Raw genomic sequence first — 17,135 nt, forward strand, 5'->3', positions numbered from 1 at the left:
AAATTCTATATTCAATATGTGTTATTTAAATTGTGAGGTACCTTTAGGGAATTTCAAGTAAATAGCATCTTGGGTCTCTGATGAGCAAAGTTTGCAGGCTAGAGAACAGAGATCGCCACATAAAATTCAAGATCACAAAATAAACTCTCAATGAATACTGCATTTAATTACTAAGGTGTTTCAGAGTAGAGAAATGATTACAATCAAAGGAAGCCTGATAAGAGGTATTCTGACATTTTCAGCCAAAGTTAAAGGAGATATTGGATGAAGACAGAATAGAGCACTACAGTTAAAGGCAAAGAGACAGGAATGGGAAATCAGGCTAGTTAATTCCCCAGGGTCCTCACACACCAAGAACAGCTGGGGAAGGCTGTGGTCTGTTGGAAAGAACACAAAATAGATACAAGCAACTATGTTCCTCAGATTTAGTTAGTGTTGCCTCTCTCCCATTTATAACTCGGTGCTTCAACTGGAAGTCAATAGTTAAATGCAGAGAGCAGTAACCACTCTGTGACTCTTCCAAAGGAATACACAAGGGGAAATGTGAAATATTCTGAGCTAATAGAAAAACATACATATAATGCCAAGTGGGATTACAATTGCAAGGTTTATAAAGTATCATTACCCATTAGAGTATTTATCTAGTATTCATGTTTCACAGCATGAAGTCGCCTAAATAAAATTTTTCATATTTGTATGACTTCAGGTTTTAAATCAAAGATGTATCCTGTTCATAGTGGCAAGGTTGAAACAACTTGAATATTCACTAGTATGTGAGTGAAGTCGCTCAGTCGTGTCTGACTCTTTGCGACCCCATGGACTGTAGCCCACCAGGCTCCTCTGTCCATGGGATTCTCCAGGCCAGAATACTGGAGTGGGTAGCCTTTCCCTTCTCCAGGGGATCTTCCCAACCCAGGGACCGAACCCAGGTCTCCTGCATTCCAGGCAAATTCCTTACCATCTGAGCTATCAGGGAAGCATTTACTAGTATGTTAAGTTAAATGATAGACACATAAAATGTAATACTGTGACAATGTTAAATATGTTAACATAGATCTTTCCCTATTAATTTGAAAAATGCCTACGATATATTTTTAAGAAAAGAAAGCTGGATTCAAAGATAACTGTGTAGTCTGATTTCATTAAATATGTATATATGTGCATGCATGTATGTGTACACACACACACATATATATATAATGGGTATATATATATATATATAACAGATTTGCATGTGCTTATTTATATATTACATATGTATGTATGCATTTGTGTAAGACAAAACTGTTAATGGTAGTTCTCTCTTAAGAGTGAGATTAGGGGTAGCTTTTAGGGGGATATTTCTTTATGGTCTCATTTTTTGAAATTTTTATCTAGTCAGACAGGAGCAAATTGTAAAACAAAACATTCCAGAAGAACTACTTGTTCTTCCCTACCAATTACAAAGATATCTTGACTTTATTCTACTCAATCATAATAATTTAGAGACAATTATGGTTTTTTTTTCTGAAGACAAAATAATGGCTTGCTAAATTATTTATAAGACAAGGATGAGCAACAAATGTTTCACATTCCTTTTAATTAAAAAAAGAGTGCACCATGCACAAATATGTGAGAGACATTTTTAAAAACTGTTCATTCACTCTTCTCTGGGATTTTTAACTATTTTGTAAATTGAAAATAATATCAAAATGTCATCTCCTCCTCTTAGAAAGGAAACTAATATTTAGCATTTAATTTTGGTAAGTGATGGGTAGCAGCTTTAGCCGATGCTCTTCTATTAAGATTTCATTTCACCAAATACAGCAAAGTGCTTCTGCTCTTTGTAAAGAAGGCTGAGTTGGGAATACTTGTCCTGAAGTGTTGAATAAAGATGCCTTGGTAATTGTGAGAGCTATCTATTTGATTGCTTCAGCTTCAAGGTAGTTCATCACTTCTCTATAATTCACCCAACATTGTCTCATCTCATGCACCCATATTACACTTTCCCATCAGTCCGATTAGAAGTACTGTTGCCTTATCAGATTAATCTCCCTTCCTTTTAGCATCTCTGAGTTTAGGATAAGCAGAGCCTACACCTAACCATTATGATTAATGCAGTAAGACTTCAGCCTCTGAAATTGCTCAGAGTGAGTTAGATTTTAAAAACACATATATTGCACGTATATTTTAAAATCTACTCCCTGATTAGGATGATTCCATTTAATTTCTTTAATTTTTCTGTGTAACCACTTACTTTTGGAAACTTTGATAGTTTTCAAAAGGCACCTTTGTCTAAGTCAGAAGGTGCTGTATCCCATCAGCTCACTCCACCGTCTTTTAAGCTCCAGTCATCTTTCCAGGTGGAAGCGTCTCTTTAAAGGTTAGAATGGAGAAAAATTAGCACCATAAGATGAACTCATTGGGTAGTCCAACATCAGTGTGAGTTTTCTGGCATGATGAGCTTTTCACTTTCCTCATGTCTTTTTTTTGTGATGGGCTTTGGCCCAGGCTATCATTCTGCTAAAAAGTGCAATTGTGAGGCCATATGAGATGAATTTTAATGGAATTATTTGTTATGTGTGAAAAGCAGTGTACTTGGTTCCTCTGTTCATAAGAATTTGGCATGGGCTTGACTCAAATCACCAAGAAAAAGAAGTTTAGTTAGTACCCTAATTGGGAAAAGGGTGAAATCCCATTTTTTTTTCCAAAGGAAATAAGGTCTCAGCAGCTGTGTAAGGAAAAAGGATGATACATGAGGAGAGAGTAAGAATCAGGTGTAGAAACTACATACGTGCCTGTTGGGGTTAAATTTTTATTTCAACAAGAAAAGTCACTGCACCTGGCCATTCAGGTTGGCACTATGTGAATTCGTAAGCCTTTTCAGTTTGGTCATAGTGAACTGGCAATAAAGAAAAAACAAAAATCAAAATATCTGTAGTGTTTTTATCCTTTGACTAAAGATTATATAACAAACCACTTACCTCTAGGAAGACATTCTGCTGTAGTTCCTTTGTGACTGAGGCAGGCTGGCTGAATGCTCCCTGAGACTAACAGCACACACCATCCATACTGTTGACCAGGACCTACAGAGGTGTAGACAGAGATCAGAGAAAAGGGTGATTCTAGCAGGGTTAGAAGCAAGTCAGACCAGTTAAGCTCAGACCCTTAACTGAGCTTACCTCTAAGTGAGGAGTATTTAAATAGAGAATTTGAGAACTCCTGTTATTTTTCTTCTTTCGATTTTGCTGTTTTGATTTTAGACAACAAGACAAAATGTAAAAATGAGATTATGGTGTGAAGTGCATTGAATAGAAGACCCCACTGCATGGAATCCTGGATTCTACTTTGATGGCACCTGAATAACCTTGACTCAAATCTCTCAGCCTCTGAAGTGTTTCCCATTTTCTCTCTCTCTCTCCCTTCTGTCTCTCTCGCTCTCTCTGTTCTCTCCCGTCCCCTTAATTGGAACCATCTCTGAAAACTTTCCAAGTCTAAAAGGAAAATACAAATGAGGATCCTACAGAAAATACACTTAAACCATAATTATTATGATTCAATAAATGTAATATTTTACAGCTGACTACTCATGAATTCACTCCAGTGAGGAAAAAAAATACATACATACATACATATATATATATATATATATATATATATATATATATATGGTAGTGGGTCTTTTACCTCTGAGAATGTCAGTCACAACCATAACCCCTGGTGACCAAAAGTACCATAAATGGTTCCACTGAAATGGCCTGACTCCATCTGCCCTAGTCTCAAGAGCCAGTGTTGGGAGCCCAAGAAAAAGGGCAGCTAGCATGAAGAGTGAGTAATAAATGGTTTGAAGAATGAGTGGTTTAAAGTAGTTTGGTATGAAGGCTGTGCTCTGAGGGAAACAGCAATTTGTCAGACCAGTTAGAACCCTCCTGGGACGTTGAACTTGAGACACATAGACATAGACCAGTGAGCCTGGAGCAGATATGTAGACACCCTCAGATACAAAAGACATTTGCAGCTCTTTGCTGAGCAGAGAGCATCTGCTTGTGAGCGTCTATCCAGCTCATCGTCTTCACTTAGTAAATGACTGCTGACTGAAAAACAAGTATCTGACTCATTAGATTATGAAACTTTAGAGTATTCCTCCTAGCCCGTTGACTCTTTAATAACAACTAACAATCTGCTAGGTATTTTGTAGATCCTGGGCCAATATTTGTTAGTTCTGACCTTAGCATGAACTTGTAAGAGAATTGCTAGAATTAGGAAAAGTCTGAACATTGCCTACTTCAAAGTTACATGACAAGTCTTATGATTCAGTCTATAGCATTGCCCTTCTCATTATGACAGTCTAAGCTAGAATTTTTTAAACTGTTTGGTTTTATAAGGTATTGGTTTTATGAGGTATTGTATAAGAGCTTATAATTTGTGAAGTTTTATATGAAGAGGATTAAGAAGCAAAGACATCAGTTTGCCAGCAAAGGTCCATATAGTCAAAGCTATGGTTTTTCCAGTAGTCGTGTATGGATGTGAGAGTTGGATGTAAAGAAGGCTGAGTGCCAAGGAACTGATGCTTTCAAATTGTGCTGGAGAAGACTCTTGAGAGTCCCTTGGGCTGCAAGAAGAGCAAACCAGTCCATCCTAAAGGAAATCAGTCCTGAATATTCATTGGAAGGACTGATGCTGAAGCTGAAACTCCAGTACTTTGGCCACCTGATGTGAAGAACTGACTCATTGGAAAAAACCTTGATGCTGGGAAAGATTGAAGGCAAAAGGAGAAGGAAGTGGCAGAGGATGAGATGGCTAGGTAGCATCAGTGACTCAATGGACACGCATCTGAACAAACTCTGGGAGATAATGAAGAACAGGGAAGCCTGGTGTGCTGCAGTCCATAGAGCTGCAAAGAGTCAGACATGACTTAGCAACCAAACAACAGAAACATCTGCAAAAAGATTCATTTTAAATAAAAAGCATTATCAACCCTTTTCTTTTAAAAAACGATTACCATTCATTTAGAGCCACATTTGGTCAATATGTTGGGAATTTTTTTTTTTAGTTTTTTATTTTTTTTTTAATTTTAAAATCTTTAATTCTTACATGTGTTCCCAAACATGAACCCCCCTCCCACCTCCCTCCCCATAACATCTCTATGGGTCATCCCCATGCACCAGCCCCAAGCAGGCTGTATCCTGCATCAGACATAGACTGGCGATTCAATTCTTACATGATAGTATACATGTTAGAATGCCATTCTCCCAAATCATCCCACCCTCTCCCTCTCCCTCTGAGTCCAAAAGTCCGTTATACACAGCTGTGTCTTTTTTCCTGTCTTGCATACAAGGTCGTCATTGTCATCTTTCTAAATTCCATATATATGTGTTAGTATACTGTATTGGTGTTTTTCTTTCTGGCTTACTTCACTCTGTATAATTGGCTCCAGTTTCATCCATCTCATCAGAACTGATTCAAATGAATTCTTTTTAACGGCTGAGTAATACTCCATTGTGTATATGTACCACAGCTTTCTTATCCATTCATCTGCTGATGGACATCTAGGTTGTTTCCATGTCCTGGCTATTATAAATAGTGCTGCGATGAACATTGGGATAAATGTGTCTCTTTCAATTCTGGTTTCCTTGGTGTGTATGCCCAGCAGTGGGATTGCTGGGTCATAAGGTAGTTCTATTTGCAATTTTTTAAGGAATCTCCACACTGTTCTCCATAGTGGCTGTACTAGTTTGCATTCCCACCAACAGTGTAGGAGGGTTCCCTTTTCTCCACACCCTCTCCAGCATTTATTGCTTGCAGATTTTTGGATCGCAGCCATTCTGACTGGTGTGAAGTGGTACCTCATTGTGGTTTTGATTTGCATTTCTCTGATAATGAGTGATGTTGAGCATCTTTTCATGTGTTTGTTAGCCATCCATATGTCTTCTTTGGAGAAATGTCTATTTAGTTCTTTGGCCCATTTTTTGATTGGGTCGTTTATTTTTCTGGAATTGAGCTGCATAAGTTGCTTGTATATTTTTGAGATTAGTTGTTTGTCAGTTGCTTCATTTGCTATTATTTTCTCCCATTCAGGAGGCTGTCTTTTCACCTTGCTTATATTTTCCTTTGTTGTGCAGAAGCTTTTAATTCAGCCATATTTTTCACAGAACTAGAACAAATAATTTCAAGATTTGTATGGAAATACAAAAAAACTCGAATTGCCAAAGCAATCTTGAGAAATAAGAATGGAACTGGAGGAATCAACTTGCCTGACTTCAGGCTCTACTACAAAGCCACAGTCATCAAAACAGTATGGTACTGGCACAAAGACAGACATATAGATCAATGGAACAAAATAGAAAGCCCAGAGATAAATCCACACACATATGGACACCTTATCTTTGACAAAGGAGGCAAGAATATACAATGGAGTAAAGACAATCTCTTTAACAAGTGGTGCTGGGAAAACTGGTCAACCACTTGTAAAAGAATGAAACTAGATCACTTTCTAACACCGTACACAAAAATAAACTCAAAATGGATTAAAGATCTAAATGTAAGACCAGAAACTATAAAACTCCTAGAGGAGAACATAGACAAAACACTCTCAAACATAAATCACAGCAGGATCCTCTATGATCCACCTCCCAGAATTCTGGAAATAAAAGCAAAACTAAACAAATGGGATCTAATTAAAATTAAAAGCTTATGTTGGGAATTATAATAAGTGCAGGTTTGTAGAAAACTCAAATAAATAATAATAACAAACTTTAAAAAATAAGACATTTATTGCAAGGAGGGATTTTCTACATTTGGGGATAGGGGAATAGAAGTAGGATAGAAAAATATGTTATTGGGTGTTATGAATTATTTTATGCTGTGGAGTGTAACAAGTGTGAGTAGAAGTAGCTTGATTCAGAACAGATCAGAGTCCTTTGAAATTTTATGCATTGAGTCTATGCGTGCATGTATGCTAAGTTGCTTCATCGTGTCTGACTGTTCGCGGCCCCACTGACTGTAGCCTGTCAGGCTCCTCTGTCCATGGGATTCTCCAGGCAAGAATACTGGAGAGGGTTGCCATGCCCTCCTCCAGGGGAGCTTCCTGACCCAGGGTCACGTCTCTAATGTCTCCTGCACTGGCAGGGAGGTTCTTTACCACTAGCGCCACCTGGGAAGCCTGCACTGAATTTGTACCAGATGACAAAATGGATGATTCAGCTCTCAAATTTCATTTACTCTAGAAGCGACTGATGAAAGAAAAAAACAAGATGTTGTTGGTAAGTGGGGAGTATATAACTTGGCCTCTTGTTGTGATGGTTTCTAAATTTACTAAGCCTAGTTTCACTCTACCTCGATTATTTTTTTTTCTTTTTTTAATAGGATTTATTACTTTACTGTAATGGAATCCATAATTCCTGTTCTTTTCTAATAATCTTAGGAGACTGGAATCTTATTATAATTGTGCTACTTGTACTCACAATATTCAGGAAATCCATTCTTTTAAAATAACTTTCAGCATTAGATTATGAGCTATTGCATAGCCTTAGTGCTCCAAAGTTACCTTGTCCTGGAAATTCAGAAGCAAAATTGTGGGTAATAGAAAACTGTGAATTGCCTGCTCCAGTCTGCAAGTTTCACATGTAGTGACCTACCTTCCTCCCTATCCTTCTCTGTCTCTCTCGAGTTATAACACTACACCCAAGGAAAAGAATTCCTGCAAAGTATTTCGTGATTCACAATGCCAGTTTTATCTGTCTCACTGATACCGAAACTCTTGAATGATTCAAGTGTTCTGTAGCCAATCTATGTAATATATTCATTTTTCATCATCCCACACCCCTGCCTACCCCATACATACATTTGTGATAACTATAGAGGTATCCAGATGAACGAAATATGACTTCACATTGAAGAGAAAGAAGAATGAGATATGGCATCTTATTAGAGAATGTAACTGGGGGAAGCAGTCTGTTTCTTCTGGAAAACTACTTAACTATCAATTCATCCACTTATATATACTTTCTTTCCTGCATTCCCAATATGAGCTACTCAAGGAAATTAGCAAGACCTAGTGTTTGATTAAAACTGGTGGTAACTCCATCACCCATCTTACTCACCAAAATTAACTTTGTATGAATATTGACTATTACATCAAGAGCACTGTGCATGTTCAAAGGCTACCTTGAGAGCATTCAGAATGGGGTGAAGTTCTATCCTAGTGTTAGGGCAGACAAAATATACGTCATCACCTGTGTTAGTTTGCTCAGGTAGCCATAACAGAATAGCACAGACTGCGTGGCTTCAACAACTTCTCAGAGTACTGGAGGCAGAAAGTTCAAGATAAAAATGTCAGCATGGTTTATTTCTGGTAGGCATCTCTTCCTGGCTTGCAGACTGCTGTCTTGCTGTATCCTTGCTTGGCCTTTCCCGGCTGCACATGCACACACCAAATCTCTTCCTCTTCTATTAAGAACACCAGTTCTTATTGGTTTAGGGCTGCATCTTTAAGACCTCACTTAAACTTAATTACCTGCTTAAAGTTTCTTTCTTTAAATGCATTCACATTAAGGAGAGGGCTTCAACATATGAACCAGAGTGGGTAGAAGTCACATTCAGTCTGTAACATCATCCCAAAGATGGAAACCTGTCTTCAACTTTATCACACAGTAGATTAAGGCAATTAGCACTTCCATTAACCGTTGTCCAGAAGCCAAAGTAAATATTTTTTTTAAGAGCATCTTGAGTCACTATATGTTTCATAAGCAATGAATACATGCAATGAAAAACAAATGAACAAGATAAAACCTAGGAGGGGGAAAAGCCTTAATGAAATGGAGATATTACCTATTGATAAAGAGTCCAAAATTCTGGTCGTAAAGATGCTAACCAATCTCAGGGAAAGAGTGAATGAACTTGGAGGGAACTTCAACAAAGGGATAGAAAGGATAATAAATATAAAATGAAAGTCACAAAACTAAATATAATAGCTGAATTGAAAAATACTAGAGGAATTCAACGGAGAAGGCAATGGCACCCCACTCCAGTACTCTTGCCTGGAAAATCCCATGGACGGAGGAGCCTGGTGGGCTGTAGTCCATGGGGTCGCTAAGAGTTGGACATGACTGAACGACTTCACTCTCACTTTTCACTTTAATGCATTGGAGAAAGAAATGGCAACCCACTCCAGTGTTCTTGCCTGGAGAATCCCAGGGACAGGGAAGCCTGGTGGGCTGCTGTCTATGGGGTCGCACAGAGTCGGACATGACTGAAGTGACTTGGCAGCAGCAGCAGAGGAATTCAACAGCAGCCCAGCGGAAGAAGAAAAAGAATGAGTGACCTGGAAGTCAGTGCAATGGAACTAAACAAACAGACAAAGTAGAAAAAAGAGAAAAATAATTTTAAAAGTGAAGATAACCCAAGGGACGTATGGGACAACATGAAGTGGAACAGCTTTCACATTATAGGGGTCTCAGAACGAGAAGAGAGACAGAAAGAGGCAGAAAACTTATTTGAGTAAATAATGGCTGAAAACTTCCCTGACCTTTCTGGAAGAAGATCCAGGAAGCCCAGGGAGTTCAAATAAGATGAGCCCAAAGAGATCTACAGCAAGACACATTTATAATCAGATGTTAAAAACAGAATCTTTAAAGCATCAAGAGAAAAATAACTTGTTCCGTACAAGGGAACCCCTATAAGGGTGGAAGGGGGAGGGAGGCAGACACCATTCTCTCTGAAGATGGCAGCTACTCCCCTGCCCGACCTGTGAGAAGGCAGACCCAATACAAGAGGAGCTGGACATATTTCCAGTAAAATTCTCAGCTTTAGGTGTTGACAAAGATTTCAGTTGTCAAAACACTGTGAAAATCGTACAAAGTGCAACCAGACCCGGGTTCTTCCCTTTGTTGGCAGTTTGGGCAACACTAATGGCTGTTGCCGGAGAAGGCAATGGCACCCCACTCCAGTATTCTTGCCTGGAAAATCCCATGGACGGAGGAGCCTGGTGGGCTGCAGTCCATGGGGTCGCTAAGAGTCGGACACGACTGAGCGACCTCACTTTCACTCTTCACTTTCATGCATTGGAGAAGGCAATGGCAACCCACTCCAGTGTTCTTGCCTTGAGAATCCCAGGGATGGGGGAGCCTGGTGGGCTGCTGTCTATGGGGTCACACAGAGTCGGACACGACTGAAGCGACTTAGCAGCAGCAGCAATGGCTGTTGCCGGTTGGCTCTGTCACTCAGCTCTGCATGATCTTGGCATCATTTCCTAAGCTCTCTAAACCTCAGTTTTCTCATCTATAAGAACAATACTTTCTTCTCAGGGTTATTAAGAGAACTAATTACATGTTAAAATCACTTAAGACTATGCCTCTAATTCAGCAAGTGTCTTAATAAATGATCGTTGTTATTATTATTTTTATTGCCAGAGTACTCCCTGAGGATAACTGAAAAGAAAAAAGGGTGACAGCTTGAACAAGGACACACAGCTACTGCTTTCCATGCCCATATTTTCCTGTCATCCCTAGCTTTCTCCTCTCCCTCTAACTGACTTCCCATCTTAAATCTTCTCCTGCTATCACCCTGTGAAAGGCTCAGAAGTCACCACCAGTTGCTTAGAATGAAAATGGGAGTAGGGCAGCTGGAAGATGTATTTCTATTTCTCTTACACAACTGTGAGTCTCCAATCTCTTTTTTTTTTTTTTCTCATAGAAACAACTATGTAACTTGGTCCTCTGTTTCTAAAGTTTTGTTCCCGTTTTAGAGAAATTGGGATGTGTGTTGGATTGGATTTTTTGGACTAGCCTTGGACACCTAACCACAATAAATAATGTAGAGTTATTTTCAGAGGTAGCTGCATTCACAAGTTCAAAGAAAATTTGATACATACCTGTCTTTTGACATGGGACTTCTTGTGCCGCATTATTAAGACTTAAATTTCATACATGTACAAAATGTTTAGGGTAATCTCACAAAGTGAAAACCCATATGTAATTGTATTTTCATTTTAGCTTTCATTACTCAAGCTACAAACACACATAAGAAATAGGGCATTTTACATTCAAAAATCCCTGACCTTACATTTTGATAATATTCAACTGCAAAAATAAGAAAAATAAGAGACAAGCCTTGACAGAGAGATGTAAACCTTAAGGGTAAATGAGAAAGTAAATAACAATCACCTATATAGTCAAAAATTTATTTTACTAAATTTCAACCATCTACAGTTGATTTCAGGTATTCAAGATGTGTTTTGATGTACTTATGTATCTGGCTATTTGACTCAATATTTACATTGAAAATCAGTGATGTTTAATAAGCATCATTTGCATGGCGTAGTTCAAATGTTCAAATTATTCTAATTAATATTTCCAAAGCCATAAGAGTAGGATTTGTTATCCCCATATTCAGATGAAATTAAGCCAGAACAGGTAACTAAACAAATGTCATATGGAAAATAGCAAAATTGGGATTGGACTCAGGCCTAGTACAAGTGATCAGCTCAGGCTCTTAGCTGTTATTTTGGAACGGCACCCCTGGTGGTGGTTGCCAACAGTCCTCCAGAGACCATGCCTTTGTTTCTTTCACAGGAAACAGCATCCTGGAACCAAGAGCATATATCAATCTTCTCCTTCCTCTTAGTGAACAGTTCCACTCTTTGGCACAGATCAAGGGGGTGATGGTGATCTCTTTTGCTGTACTTTTTAAGATTCAGAAAAACCAGCCCATTTCCTTGTGCCGCTGTTATGAAGGAAGAAAGTGTTGTGTTGTTGTTGTTTTTTTTTTTCATTGCAGCGAGTGACTTCATTTTATAAGGCAGGGCAAAAGCAAGACAGCAAGAAAAGGAACATGAACTCTCATTTTGGGAATAAAGAAAACAATCATTTCAAACAGTCCATAATTATGTGTAAGGACATGTGTGTAGAATAAAAATGAAGAATGCAATTAAAACACTTGAAGTAGCTCGACAAAAATTACACGTGGGAATTCTACGGTCCCACATCTTTACCGCCATTCTCTCTCAAGTCACTGGCTTATTATACCAGAATATCCTCCCTTTAAAGAAAAATAAGCAGAAATAAAGAGACCAGCTCAGCACCAAAAAGAGAAAAAAGTGAGAATAACATGTTGGGAACAGAAACTGCAGTCTAACTAGTGCCTTCCCACCTTCATTACCATCCTTCCAAATAAATCTCCCTGCTCCTCTTGAGCTGGCAAATAAAAAAATCAACCCACAAGATATATGTGTGTGCTTCTCCTGATGAGCATCACCATCCATCTACAGTACGTCCCACATGCCAGTTTGAAGATGGGCTAGAGGGAGAATTAAAGACTTCAGAAAGTCCACAGCATAATCAAGAAGGCTTTTTTCTTCTGACTACACAGCTTTCATCTCTGTCTTGTGTGATTTTCTCCCCATCTCCTTCACTCTGTGGCAGAGACCCTGATTGCTGATGGGACATTAACTGATCATATAGTTAACCTTCCAGGGCAACCAACTGGTTTCAAATCTATGCTACCAAGGCCTTTGATAAGTAACATTTTGGCAAGGACTGTTAATTCAGGTATATCCACATTTACACATTCGAATCTTTTTTAAAAGATTTTTTTAAATGTAGACCATTTTGAAAGTCTTTATTGCATTTGTTACAATATTGCTTCTGTTTTATATTCTGTTTTCTTGTTGTTGTTGTTGTTTTTGGCTTTGAGGCATGTGGCGTCTTAGCTCCTTGACCAGAGATTGAACCCACAACCCCTGTATTGGAAGGTGAAGTCTTAACCACTGGACCATGAGGGAAGTACCAGGATCTTGAATTCTGAGATTTTAAAAGATGTCCAGTTTCAATGTTTTTTTTTTTTAATTAAAAAAAATCTTTTAAAATACTATGACAGGGTGCAGACTTTGCCTCAAATTAGAATGAAATTTCAGTGGAAGAAGTAAACATATTTACCTGAAATTGTTAGATGTTTTTCTTTATTTTTAGCTCAATACAAGTAACCCTGCTCTTGAAGGTGATTTTTTTTTTATTGCTTGAGGTTTGATGGCCTGTGGTAAATTTCCTAAAAATTATTGATTCTAACTTCTCACACCTGCTGGGATTGTTTTTAAGATATACATATCCCTGCTTGAGTATTCCTAAGTCTTAAGAATAACTCTGCCTCTCGAGAGAGTATGTTTCATTCTAGGCTTTTTAAATTATGTAAGATTTCTCTGTTATCTGAAGTCTAAGACCGTGTATCAGTACTAATTCAGTGCTTTAGAATGAATTGAGTTTCTTGTTCTTATGCTGACCTTCAGGCGTTTGGAAAAGATACCGTGACTCACCTGAGATTTCTTTTCTTCTTAAATATCCGTAGGTTCCAGAACTTCCTCCTCAGCTTGTCTCTACTATTCCCACTCCATGGCAGACATTGCTAATCACAGTCTTCATTTCCACTGACCAGAGCTCAGAATCCTTCTCCACTGGGTTCCCCACACAGCCTCTATTCCTAGAATGTGCTGTGTGCTGTGCTAAATCGCTTCAACTGTGCCCAACTCTTTGCGACCCCATGGACTGAGGAGATTCCAGGCTCCTCTGTCCATGAGGTTATCCCAGTGAGAATACTGGAGTGGGTTGCCATTTCCTCCTCCAGGGGATTTTCCTGACCCAGGGATTGAACCCGTGTCTCCTGCATTGGAAGGCAGAATCTTTACCACTGAATAACTGGGAAGCCTTTGGAATGTGAATTGAACCATGAATTTAACCCTATTTGTTATTGTTGGGATTTTGGTTTCAATATGATAAAATTCAGTGAAGACGAAGTTGAAGAGTGGATTAAAGCTCTTTATTAATTTGAACACGCTGCAGTTTGGGTACTTGTCCAAGGTTGATGTCAGTGTTTCCTTCGAATTAAATTAAGGAATTATGTAGGATGTCAACCGTGCCCTTGATGATGCAGATTCCATTAAAAATAACTGTTTCTGAGCAGATCATTGGAAGCAAAATATCCACATTTGGCAAGACTCTCGGTGCTAGATTATTAAGAGAAGAAGGCAGTAAAAGTGAATGACTGAGTGGTATCTGTAAACATTATGTCAGAGCTTTTGTTTGGCTTAGTTTAAGAAAGGATTAATTAGTTTCTATTCATTTTTACTCAAGTCCGTATATTTCACAGCTTGTGTCAAACACCCACAATCCAGAATATCCTCCCTTGATGGCTATATATGCTTTCTATTCACAGCAGGCTTCAATTAGGAGAGCTATTTCTTTATGAAATATTGAAAGAAGGTTTTTAGAAGAAGATATTGCTTAGAAGCTTAATCTCCTTTTACACTCATCGTCACCTTCTGCCAAGAGAACTGGAGAATGTTCTCTCTTTGTTGCATGAGATCATGCTTATCTGCTGCCAAACTTCAGAGAGGCCACCCAGAGTACATATTTCTCCATCTGTCAGCACCAGGAAGCTTTTGCAATTTATGGATGGATAATTATGAATACAAGTTTGTGGCTCTTTCTCTGGGTGCAAGTTTCTGGGAAGAAGTTAGGGTGTGAAAATACAGAGCCTATCTGTGATAAATCAGTGTTAAACTTGTTAGGTTTTATTTTATTTTTTTAAAATAGTCAAGTTGCCTTCAAACAATAACAAAGTGCTCAATTTCTCCCCACTTGGTCTATATATTCCATATATGCTTGCTGGTGGCCCAGACCAAATAAACATCAAGTATCTCTGCTTATGGCTAGAAATCACTATAACAAGAGTTTGTTTACTTAGAACGATGGCCGAAATGCCTTTGCTTAATAAGAATGGAAGAACTATTACCTAAGCAAATCTTCCAGTGGGGGGCGGGCAGGGAAAAACTCCAGTTGGCTTGAAAGAAGGCCTTGGTGGCAAAATGGGTAAGAATTCTTGATAAAGAGTCCTGTTGACTCAAAGAGTGTTGGTACCATGTAAATCTTGCTAAAGGGCCTGGTTTAGGAGGGAAGATGATTAAGTCTGTCATAAATTTACTTTGAAGTGAGTATATGATATTTCAGTGAAAATGTCTTATAGAATGTGAAGTTATGAAGTGGTGGTTCTAGTGAAAAGTCAGGACCAAAAATATAGATTTAGGCATCAATCGGGATATAGATTAAGTCTGAATTACTGACAGGGAATTAGTTCACCAAAGTAGTTAAAAAGGAAGCCTAGGAATAGAGGATAGAAGAGAATGTAAAGGAAAAAAGTGGACTAATGTAGACTGTCACAGAGGCCTGAGGAATAGAGAGTTCAAAGAGGCCTTTATCATCACCTTCAAACACTATCCATGAAGATGATGTCAGATGGTTAGAGAGAAAAAGCTCATTTGAATTGATTTTCTTTATCACTGATGCTTTCAATTGCTTCCAGTTTCATCCAGTAACCAAACCATTCTCAGTGATTTTTGTAATGTGCTTATGTTCATGGCTATAATTCAGCTGTGCTGTGCTGTGCTTAGTTGCTCAGTGATGTCTGACTCTGTGATTCCATGGACTTCAGCCCACCAGGCTCCTCTGTCCATGGGGATTCTCCAGGCAAGAATACTGGAGTGGGTTGCCATGCCCTCCTTCGGGAGATCTTCCCAACCCAGTGACCGAACCCAGGTACCCTGCATTGCAGGCAGAGTCTTTACCAGTTGAGCTACCAGGGAAGTCCATAATTCAGCTAGGTCATCATAACTAGGACCTGAACTTAGAAGTCCTCTTGACTAAATGTGACGGTTGCATCATCTCTATTTCATGGCATCTCTGAGCTCCTTAGCTAAGGATAAGAATGCAGTTCTGGTTATGAAATGAAATCCCTTCCTGTGTAACACTACTTGATTGTAAAAAGTGAGGTTTAGGACTTTGGGATTATTAACATAGCACCACGATAGATGGAGCTAACTAGCTAAACATTTGATTCAAGTTGCATTGTATGTGCCTGATTGATTCAATGCTAATGGATCAACAGGTTATTACTTTAAAGAAATATGTATATATGTGTGTGTGTGTATATATATGTATATAGTTCCTTTTAATAACTGGTTGTTAGCAAAGAGGAAGACAGAAAAGACAAATATTAATATATGGAATGTGATTTCTTCCAAGTGACTTGCTGAATAATGTAAACCTTTTGCTCATTGGTTATGATGTTGATCCATCTTATGAAAATTGTGCTCCTAATAACACAGAAGACCCAATAAACTCTTCACTTTTCTGTTTTCCATCTTGGCTCTTCAGTCTTGCAATTGAGTTCCTGCTCATCATGCCAGAGATCAACTAAATTCTCAGAAACAGATGGTGTTCCCTTTACTACCAACTCATCCCTCCATAGTTCTACAGTTGGCAATGCCAGATGGAGTCACATCCTGAAATTAAACTTCTCACCAAATTCTTATAAAGTAAGCAGACGTGTTATTAATATGGACTTCTGGACGTGGAACAATACACAGAGATGATTGATTAGAAACACTAATTAAAGCCAACAATGTGGAAGGACTGATGCAGTGAGTTCATTCTGAAAATAAGGAGCAGATTTATATCCCGTATTCTTTGAGTCACAAAACTGAATCAGGAATATATTCTCAAGTGGTTGGCCAAATGACCATTGCTTGCTTGTGGTTTTGCATTTATTCTCAGACATCTAAAACTGCCACCAGATAAATCCAGCAGAACTCATATATGATATATTAAGTCTCAGGAATATTTTTTTACTTGGGTACAGAAAAATTGGAGCAGACACAAACTTCTCTTAAGTCCACTGGTGTTTCATTATCCAAAATTCACTTTAAAAAGCAAATCTAATGATATGCTTGGTGTGACAAGGAGCTTAGAGAGGTGTTTCACTACAAGAATTAGGGAAAAAAATATATGTTGTCCCCATGGTACAAACTCTAAAACCAACCCAGAGCAGAATGGAAATATCCAAAGCTACAGGCTGGTTTCATCCAAGTCATTGCAAGTCAAGTCATTATTTAAATACCATTTTTAGTAACTCAAGCTCAGTTATGTTTTTTGTTTTTTGTTTTACATCCTCTTAAGAGAACATTTGAAAACAGTGGACCACGACAGGGTTCCATTATATAAATATATAAAATATTTAAAAATATATCTATTTTTAAAAAACAAATGAATCATGAATGAATGCATACAAGAATGAATGAATGGGAAGATGACTTCAAAGGCATGAAGTTTACA

At 38.3% G+C, this 17,135-nt stretch overlaps 1 protein-coding gene across 2 annotated transcripts in view; it reads left to right on the forward strand.

Annotated features, from left to right (window-relative positions):
• SPATA17 (spermatogenesis associated 17) overlaps positions 1-16,436 on the forward strand; it is a 250,526-nt gene extending 234,090 nt beyond the window's left edge. The window contains exon 11 of one of the 2 annotated variants that reach the window (XM_069544611.1): positions 16,179-16,436. The gene's annotated coding sequence lies outside the window, so the exon portion shown is untranslated. Of the gene's footprint in view, positions 1-3,242; positions 3,561-16,178 lie in introns of those variants that run through there. The other variant, XM_069544612.1, reaches the window with a different exon arrangement.
• The last annotated feature ends 699 nt before the right edge of the window (positions 16,437-17,135 follow it).

Source organism: Ovis canadensis, chromosome 12 (genome assembly GCF_042477335.2).
Source record: "Ovis canadensis isolate MfBH-ARS-UI-01 breed Bighorn chromosome 12, ARS-UI_OviCan_v2, whole genome shotgun sequence".
In the NCBI taxonomy this organism is placed as follows: domain Eukaryota; kingdom Metazoa; phylum Chordata; class Mammalia; order Artiodactyla; family Bovidae; genus Ovis; species Ovis canadensis.